A 10,739-nucleotide genomic window follows, 5' to 3' on the forward strand; every position below is an offset into this window, starting at 1 on the left:
AACCCCCAAAACACAGCTTATATTCCACACACACAAATTTTTTTTTTTTTTGATGATCAGATAAAATGAGTTGCAGCTTTAAGGGAACAAAATAAACTTCTCGTGTTTTTAAGGCACATGACTTTCAGCGGGGTAGGCTGAGGGGTGCATTTAGCTGTGGAAATGCATTGTAAGCAAATTTGACTTTTGTGAATCTAAAATGTTAGAAAGGAAAAACTTTTCCTCTACTCTGTTAGGTTTAGTGTCTGTGGGCCTGTGAGTTAAACTGACACAAGAGATTAACAGGAGAAAAAGGTTTATTTGTATGTATATGAAAACCAACAAAAGCAGTAGTCGGCTCTTTAAATAGTTAAATTTAGAGGTTTCTGGACTAAGTAGGGAGGGAGGAAAACGATGTTATGGGAAGACAAATAGGTTTCTTTAGGAAAGACAAGTGGATTTTTAGAACAAATGGGAGATAAGAAAGTTGGTGACGGGCTTCCCTGGTGGTGCAGTGGTTAAGAATCCACTTGCCAGTGCAGGGCACACGGGTTCGAGCCCTGGTCCGGGAAGATCCCACATGCTGCGGAGCAACTAAGCCCGTGCGCCACAACTACTGAAGCCCGCGCACCTAGAGCCTGGGCTCCGCAACAAGAGAAATCCCCGTAGTGAGAAGCCCGCACACCGCAACTAGAGAAAGCCCGCGCGCAGCAAAGAAGACCCAACGCAGCCATAAAACTACCCCAGACAGGGGATTTATGGCAGCCTCATTTCCCAAATGTTGCTGCTTTTAGTCAGATAAGGGAAGCTCTGAGAAGGCTTCTTTCCACATCTGTTGAATCTCAAATGTCTTCAGCTTAAAATAATCTTCATATCAGCTCTAGGTCCCCACAATAGTATGAGTCAGAAATACTGTCTTGCTGCATAAGGAAGTGACTTGTAAACTGTTCTCTATAGCTGCCTAGCACCTAGCAGTGCCCCTTTAGCTGGCAAGCTGTAATCCTCTTCATCCTCCGTGTCAGGAGAGCTATGGTTATTTGAAGACATCTGAAATTCTCTTTGAAATTTAGCATTTATTACATTGTTATTCTCACATATGCTATTATTATAATTTGAAAGATTTTATAAATCCTATAAAAATATTATTCAAGTTATGATATTGCTAAAAATCAGGGCTTAAAAAACGCAACCATAAATCAAAAAGTTCAGAATAAAAGTTAGATAAATTGGTATGAATAAGGCCAATCAACCAAATTAATACTATGCTATTAATTTAAGAGATAGCCCTATAGGAAAAATTTTAAATAGTGCTTAAAAATTAAAAGCAACATTAAAGTAAAAATGTGCTCCAACAGTTATAGATTTTTGTACTCTACAAATGCATTCCTCATACTCTTTATTCCTTTGGTAAAATGAGCTTTATTTATGAGAGATCTCCCAAAACTTGTTGCTTGAGTAAAATGTGACCTCTATATAAGAGGGTGGACAAAAGCTGAGACATCATTTAGTTCATGAGTAAAGAATCAAATTGCAATTCAATGGCAGTTTATGTAGAAGAGCTAGAAGTTGAACAAACATCTCAAAACTGTAGGGCAATTAATTCTGCAAACTCATGGCAACTATAAAGTAATTCATCCTTAAAATATGACAAGATCGGAGATGATAAGTATGTGAACTCTGCTTGAGTTCACATAGAAATAGATTTGTGAAACAGTTCACATAGAAATAGTTCACATAGAAATAGATCTATGAAATAATGTTGATTGAAAACAATTATTGATAGAATTCAAAATAGTACAGTTATTTTAGCTGTGGACAAAATACAAGCTTGTCTACTGATAAAGATGGGGACTTAATTTAAACCTATGTAAATAGTACTTTGGGTCCTCATTTTCTCCAGAGTTGTTTGTGTTAATGATAAAAGCAAATTGGAGTGGTCACCAGCTTTGGGAAGGGAAGGGAGAAAGGATAAATTGATGGAGCACAGGGGATTTTTAGGGGAATGAAACTATTCTGCATGATATTGTAATGGTGATGTATATCATTATACATTTGTCAAATCCATAGACTATACAACACAAGGAATGAACCCTAACTTAAACAATGGACTTTAGTTAATAATAATTATCAGTATTGGCTCATCAATTATAACCATTGTACCACACTAATATATTAGTAGCAGGAGAAATTGGGGGGTGGGGAGTAGGGGTGAGGAAGTATGTGGGAACTCTGTACTTTCCACTCAATTTGTCTGAAAACGTAAAACTTCCCCCCAGTTAATAAAGTCTATTAATTAAAGAAAAAAACGAAATTGGTGGACAAAGAGATTGCTGATTCTTGGGAAAATCTTGAATCATCCAACACAAATCAGGCTAAAACATGCTTTCAGTTCTTTATTTACTGTGCTTAAAGGTGCACTGTTTATTTTGCAAGGGCGTAAGGATTAAGAACAAAATGAGAGCAATAGAATGTCTTGCACCCGTTGCCAAAATAAGCTTTCCCATTTGGTTGACTATCATGAGCCTTAAATCAATCTACTCAGAGGAATAAATTTCACCCTTTATAGGAAAAATTCCAAATCTTCTTCAATTTATTTAGGAAGTAAACCCTGTATCTTAGAAATTCTCACTACAGGATTCACCACATCAACAAACATATATGCTTTATTGTTAGTATCTTGTTGATCAGCAATCACACATTTAACTTCATCAGAACACACAGCTTTTGCTCAGGCGGTGAATCAGGTCAGTAAGCCCCTCTCTGCAGTGGAAGCTCCGTAATGCAAGAGAATTCAAACTCGCTCTCACAATCAGATCCCAGTCTCCTCCAGCCCTGGAGCCACTTGCACCCTTCCTCTGGCCACTCACCACCTTCTCTGCCTTGAATCATGGGTGTAAACTCAGGTCTCTGAAAAAAACATGTCTTTATTCTCTCCAACTCAGCTTGCTTTCTGACCTCAAGCTTTATTCTGCCTAGCTGGTGGAAAAACAGCCTCCCATCTTCCTGGGGTTCCAGGAGCCTCCAAGTGCCAAGATGTTGAGTGGTGGGGCGGGGGGAGGATCCTCTGGGCCATGGGCCATGCAGGTTACTGCTTAGACATGTCATCTCTCCACGTGTTGCCTGCAGGTCCTCCCGCTTTCTGCTGCTTTCCTCTGTGACTGGCACGTGGGAGTCTTTGGCAGTGCTGCCTTTGATCCTATCTGCCTCGACACAGCCATTTTCTCTCTGGGATTGTTTCCCTTAGTAGTGACTAGTAGTGACTGTGCTGCAAAGCCAGGCACAGGTCTTTTCTGCTCCTGGAATACACGACCTCTCATTTTTCCCTCTAGATTCCCTCCTGTTAAAAACACTTTCCAGTGTGGGGATGACACGGGTTCTCTTTCTTTGATCTTCTCCACAACACCCCACCCCTAGGATTCCCTTAGGGCTTAAGTTTTTGGAACAAGAAGCAAAAATACTTTCAAACTATATGTTTTCTCCCTTGTATGTCCCTTCCTTAAGGCAACGAGGCCAGAGCCTGCTGGGATGGAAGGAAGGGAAAGGAACCCTACAGAGAAAAAGGAAGAAACCCATATTTCAGAGTATTATTTGGCCATGTATTTTATTTGTATGGAGGCCTTATCTCCCTTAGTATATTTTAGACTGTCTGATAGCATGAGTTGTTTCCTCATGTCCTCCCTAGCATTTGTGGAGTGAAAAGGCGTACCCTTGACAATCTCTGGTTGTTCTTCCTTTAGCCTTGACCAGCTTTGAGGACAGCTCTGGAGCGCTCCTGTGGGGTCGTGATGGTCACATCCTCGCCGCTACATCGTAAGACTTCCGTTCCTAGTCATTGCCAGCTATTACATTTTGGGCCACCTTTGGAGACATTGGATACCTCTGAACACAGTTCACGAGAACAGGTGAAATTTTAAAACTGTTTTTTTTCTTTTTTCTTTTTTTTTTTTGCGGTACATGGGCCTCTCACTGTTGTGGCCTCTCTGGTTGCGGAGCACAGGCTCTGGACGCGCAGGCTCAGCGGCCACGGCTCACGGGCCCAGCCGCTCCGCGGCATGTGGGATCTTCCCGGACCGGGGCATGAACCCGTGTCCCCTGCATCGGCAGGTGGACTCTCAACCACTGAGCCACCAGGGAAGCCCTAAAACTGTTTTTCATCAAATGGAAAAGGTTTGGTCCAAATCATTAAGAGGATGGTGAATGTTATAACCATATTACTATGGCAGGGGGAGGGAAGGGGTAGAAACCTTCATACATTGAGTCTCCTACCCCAAAACGCCACTGTGCTTCTCCAGAATCCTCACATCAGATACTCCTCTAGGCTGAAGCACTGAAGGCCTGTCTTAAAATGTAAACGTGCTCTTTGGTGATGCTCTTAGATGACCTTGGTTACTCAGTAAAGAGCAAACCCTGAAGGAATGAGACACAGGACAGGTAAGTTTTGATGAATCAAGGTGGGAGGGGTAAAGGAGAAGACCACAGCCTCCCATGGCAGACTGGGGTGAGAAACGGAATATGAAAGGGTCTCAGAAACCAACCCAAAGGTTTGTAATTTTGTCCAAGATGGGTAGGCCCTGCATCTGTGTAAGGGGGTGTGTGAGCCCATCAACTTTCTTTTTTGTGAGTTGTCCCATGAGCGCGTTATTCATTCTCCCCTCAACTCCGCAGGGAGCCTGCAGCTGTGGTGTTTAGCTCCCCCGGGGTTTCCACTGTGTGGGTTGGAGTCCCAGCGCCCTGGGTGGCTCACCACTGGGAGGGCACCACGCTGATGGAGAAGGGGAATAAGCTCTTCTTTGCTCCAAGCACTTCTCCTCGCCTGCTTCCACTGCCCAGGGCTGATGGGGTTCTCCACGCCCCCCACCCCTCACAGCCCTGAACCTTGTCAAGGCCATTCACTTTTTTTTTGGCTATATCAATTTAGGAATTTTTTATTGAGATGTAATTGACAGCTAACATATTAGTTTCAGGTGTGCAACATAATGACTCGCTATTTGTATGAAACACTGAGGCTGGGTACTGAGCAGCCGATCTAGTGAGGGTGGGTCCAGGCCTCATTCACCCCTGCACCCCAGCTCCCAGCCCTGTGTCTGCCACCTCAGGGCCACTCCCGCAATGTTTGCTGTGCTGAAATGAGCTGCATTTAGTCCATGTTTGTGGAATTTGGGTCTACCTCCCCAAGCCTTTTAATATCCCCAAATAAGTCTCAGGCTCTGAAAAAGATAAATTGATTTTACTAATTGACTCAGGTGATTCTAATTCTTTGTCTTTGCTTTTCTAATTGTTCTCCGTGCTCCGCAAGCATCAAGGAGTGCAACGTGCAAAGGAGTAGAAAGTGAAGGGAAAGACCCCTTCTTATCTGCAGACCAGACTCTCATGTGCTTTTGTGGAGTATTTTGTACCAGGACTGGACAACAAAGTGGGTTCCTGATGAGAGAAGATGAAAGGAATGACCGCGTTGGCCAGGATGGGGATATCAAAGGCCTTCTCTTCCCTCTGGCCAGGGGCTCAGCTCCTTGGAGCAAAACAACCCGTCTGTCTGGGATTTGTGTTAGACCTGATCCTGCTGTGGCTTTTCCCCAGACTGTGTAAGGCAAGTTCCCTGCTTATTATCCTTGTTTAGACTCAGCTAAACTCATAAACAGGACCTCTTAGGTTGCTGCTCTTGTTTTGAAACTTTCTGGGCTTTGAAGATGGTCTGTAATTGATTTGTTAATTACAGAAACTCGAATTCTTGGTTCATTAACCCTCACAGCTCCCAACTCTTGGTGCAAATGGAATAACTTAGTTGAACTGCAGCTGAATGATAAAACCTGCAAAAGATTTTAAATGGTTGCCTTTTGACCTTGTGGTATATGTGAGGCAAACTGTTCTCTGAACCCCATACAGGACATGTAAGAAAGGAGATTTGAAATCAAAACTGTCCTGAGAGTGAGTCGTATGGTCACTTTATGTATATTGCATATTACTTGGTTAAGGAAGTCATTTGCCTAAACTTGTTTTGCTTAGACAGGTATTATAACTACTTGTATTCTGTAACCTCACAGCAATTTGAAGGTACGGCAAACAGTTGTGGGTAAGAGAAAGACGGGAAGAGACAAACTGGTTCAGGTGTTCTGAATGAATGTTTTGGAGATACAGGTGCTACTGATCTAAAATTAGTTATTTGTATTTTATTATATTATTTCCATTACATAGCATATATTAATACAATATATAAGTATATACATTATATTAAATATAATGTATTCTATTAATATATAATGCATTAATATGAACATATATTTAATTTATTGATAAATATATTACTTTACATTTGATATATTAATATATAACATATAATGTATGTTATATTAAATATAAATTATATATATTTAATTGGAAGTCCCTTTAGTAAATAAAACAACTTGTGCTGTGATGGCTCAGTGAATACTATTTGGTTAAGCACCTGAATTCCAATTGCCTTACTTTAGAGGCGAGAGTGCTTCACTGCCAAGCTTTAGCTTAGTTTATCATTTTTCCTCATTATGCCTTTGCAGAAAGTCATCATATGAGTTATTTATTTCGGTGTAACAAACTAACCTACAGCTCAGTGGCTTAAAATTGTAAGTGTTTATTATCTCAGTTTCTGTGGGCCTTGAATCTGGGTGCAGCTAAGGTGGTTGCTTTAGCTCCTTGCTGGCTGTGGACTAGAAACTTCCCTCAGTTCTTTGACATGTGGGCCTCCCCACAGGGCAGTGTACAGCGTGGCAGCAGGATCCTCAGAGTGAGTGAGAGTGAGCAAAAGAGAGCAAACAGAAGCCTGTCTTTCTGTAACCTAATCTTAGAAGTGACACCCCATCAATTTTGTCACAGGGTCTAGCCCAGTCAAGGGGAGGGGATTCCACAAGAGCATGAATATCGGGTGTAGGGATTTGAAGCCATCTTAGGTGGTGCCTACCCCAGCTAAAGAGAGAAAAGTGACTATTTACTTATCACAGGATACTATCAAGAAAGTGAAAAGACAATCCACAGAATGGGAGAAAATATTTGCAAACCACATATGGAATAAAGGTCTAATATCCAAAATACATAAAAAGCTCTTACAGCTCAGCAATAAAAAGACAAATAACCCAATTGAAAAATAGGCAAAGGATTTACATAGACATTTCTCTAAAGAAGGTATACAAATGGCCAATAAGTGCATGAAAAGATGCTCAGCGTCATTAGTCACTAGGAAAATGCAAATCAAAATCACAATGAGTACCACTTCATACATACTATATTTTATTTTATTTTTTAATTAATTTTTTTACTGGAGTATAGTTGATTTACAGTGTTGTGTTAGTTTCTGCTGTACAGCAAAGTGAATCAGTTATACATATATCCCCTCTTTTTTAGATTCTTTTCCCATATAGGTCATTACAGAGTACTGAGTAGAGTTCCCTGTGCTATACAGTAGGTTCTTATTAGTTACCTATTTTATATAGAGTAGTATGTATATGTCAATCCCAGTCTTCCAATTTATCTCTCCCTGCTCCTTCCCCCTGGTAACCATAAGTTTGTTTTCTACATCTGTGACTCTATTTCTGTTTTGTAAATAAGTTCATTTGTACCAGTTTTTACATTCCACATATAAGCGATATCATATATTTGTCTTTCTCTGCCTGACTTCTTTCACTCAGTATGACAATCTCTAGGTCCATCCATGTTCTATATTTTTTTTAATGAAGAATAACAAATGTTGACAACAATATGGAAAAGTTGGAATCCTCACACACTGAGGTATAAAATGGTGCAGCCACTGTGGAAACAGTTTGGCAGTTCCTCCAAAAGTTAAATATAGAATTACCACATGACCCAGCAATGCTACTCCTACATAGGTATACACCCACGAGACATGAAAATATACATTCACAAAAAAACCTTGTACATGAATGATCATAGCAGCATTATTCATAATAGCCAAGAAGTGGAAATAATGCAAATGTCCATCAACTAATGAATGTAAAAACAAAATGTAGTATATCCATGGAATGTTACTCAGCCATAAAAAGAAATGAAGCACTGATACATTCTACAACATGAATGAACCTTGAAAACATTATGCTAACTGAAAAAGGCCTGACACCAAAGGCCACATAGTGTATGATTCCATTTATATGAAATGTCCGGAATAGGAATATCTGTAAAGGCAGAAAACAGATTAATGTTTGCCAGGGGCTTGGAGGAAGGGGGAATAGGGACTGCCTGCTAATAGGTACAGAGTCTCTTTTTGAGGTGGTGGAAATGTTCTGAAATTATATAGTGGTGCTGGTCACACAGCTCTGAGAATACACTAAAATCCACTGAATTGTACAATTTAAAATGGTGAATTTTACGTTATGTGAATTTTATCTCAATAAGAATCATTTTTTAAGTTACTATGGCCATGACTATGAATGGTAACAAATATTTACTGAATGTTTGGTAGCCTGCTAAGTACCCTGTTGCGTCTGGGTTCTAGAACCCAGGTCAGTGGTTTTCAACCTCAGTGGCACATTAAAATCATGTGGGAGCTTTTAAAATTTCTGATGCCCAGGCCACACCCCAGACCAGTTAAATCAGAATCTCTAGGGTAGAATCCAGGCTTCAGTGGTTTTTAGGGTGCCGCATGAAATTACATCGTGCGGCCAAGTTTGAGAACCGCCAGCCTAGAGCATCATGACTCCTCAGCAAGTTGGATTCCCTCAAGAAGTGACCACTCTCACACCCTATCTTCTTTCCATTAACGGTAATCAGCAAAGAAAGCCACTTGTCCTCAAGGACAGACCCCTCCTCCAAGTCAAGACGGCCCCTTAGTTTCTCCTAATTCACCACTACTTTCCTTTCTGTGGGTGACCCAGAATGTTCAGTAATTTAAAGAGGGAATATTTTATGCTTTGCAGTGTTTTTCTCATTTTGGATTAGGTTGCTGTGATTCAGCTGTGGGCAGAGAATCATCTGTTCCACTTTGGAACAAAAGTTGAATTCTGTCCAAATGGGTTGGCACTTTTGCCCTGAAAAACCTGGATTTTATAGTTTATGAAGTTCTGAGCAAAAAACTAAGATGAAATGAGCTAGAAATGTGAGGACTTTTACTGGGCCTATGTGCTCTCTTTTGTATTTATCATCTAACTGTAATACTTTAGTTTATTTAACCATCTTCTTGGCCTCCCAGAGCCTTAGCCTTTAGTGTCCTAAATCCTCCGTTGCCAGCAGCACAGCAACCTGCTTTTGCGCGGTATTCATTCTGTTTGGCAAACCCATGTGGTCTTGTGTCCCAAACCACAAGTGGTCCTAGTTAAATCCACCAATCAAAGTACTAACTTTTTTTTTCATTTGTCCCCAGAAGCTGAAGCCAATTTGTGAAAAAGATGGAAATGGGTTAAAAAAAAAAAGAAGAAGTTAGATGATTTTAAAGAGCCATAAAGAAAGGATCAGCAACAGCTACTTTAGGCTACAGGAAGGCCAGTGAGGTTTTAGCTAGTAACCCACCCTGGTGGTAGGTGATGGGGGTAAATATAGTTGGCCCTCTGTACCCCGGGGTTCCACATCTGCAGATTCAACCAACCATGGAACAGAAGATATTTGAAAAAAAATTCCAGAAAATTCCAAAAAGCAAAACTTGAATTTGCCATGTGCAGGCAACTATTTACATAACATTTACATTGTATTTCAACTATCTCTATAGCATTTACATTGTATTAGGTATCATAAGTAATCTAGAAATGATTTAAAGTATACAGGAAGGGGCTTCCCTGGTGGCGCAGTGGCTGAGAGTCCGCCTGCCGATGTAGGGGACGCAGGTTCGTGCCCCGGTCTGGGAAGATTCCACATGCTGCGGAGTGGCTAGGCCCGTGAGCCATGGCCGCTGAGCCTGCGCATCCAGAGCCTGTGCTCCGCAACCAGAGAGGCCACAACAGTGAGAGGCCTGCGTACCACACACACACAAAAAAAAAACCAGTATGGTACTGGCACAAAAACAGACACATAAATCAATGGAACAGAATAGAGAGCCCAGAAATGAACCTACACTTACATGGTATGCTATTTTAGATGAGGGACTTAAGCATCCAAGCATTTTGGTATCTGCAGAGGGTCCTGGAACCAATCACCCAAGGATCCCAAGGGACAGCTGTGCACAGGATCAGCTCTGGCACCACTCACAGGGACAACGAGAGAAAAACTCTGGAAGGGAGACTGATCAGACTAGCAACTGCCGAAAACTTCTGGCAAGAACACAAAAAATTGCAGAGGCCTGTGGAGTGGAGGAAACCCAGACAAGAAAGGGCAGGGAAGTAACAAGCAGAAGCGTGTGGATCTGCCCCTTGAAGGTAGTAGAAATCAGCCATCTTTCTAGAATTAAATAGAGTGCACAAGTCTTAAGTATATAGCTCAGTGAATTTTTACACATATACACTTATGAAACCACCAGCCAAATTAATACCTAGAACATTTCTGTCTTCCCAGAAAATTCTCTCATGCCCCCTCCAGCTCAGTAGCCTCCTCTCCTCACTCAGAAGTAGCCTCTATTCTTATTCATATCACTGTAAATTAGCTTTGCCTTTTCTTGATCATCATATGAATGGAATCATATAGCATATTTTCATTTGTATATGGCTTCTCTTGCATGGCTTAATGTTTTTGAGATCTACCCGTATTGTTATGTGTATCAATAGTTTGTTCTTTTATTATTGCTGTGTAGTATTTCATGATATAAATATGCCATATTGCTTATCCAGTCCTCTGTTGATGGACATTTGGCT

Source organism: Lipotes vexillifer, unplaced genomic scaffold (genome assembly GCF_000442215.2).
Source record: "Lipotes vexillifer unplaced genomic scaffold, Lipotes_vexillifer_v1.1 scaffold1191, whole genome shotgun sequence".
Lineage (NCBI taxonomy): Eukaryota > Metazoa > Chordata > Mammalia > Artiodactyla > Lipotidae > Lipotes > Lipotes vexillifer.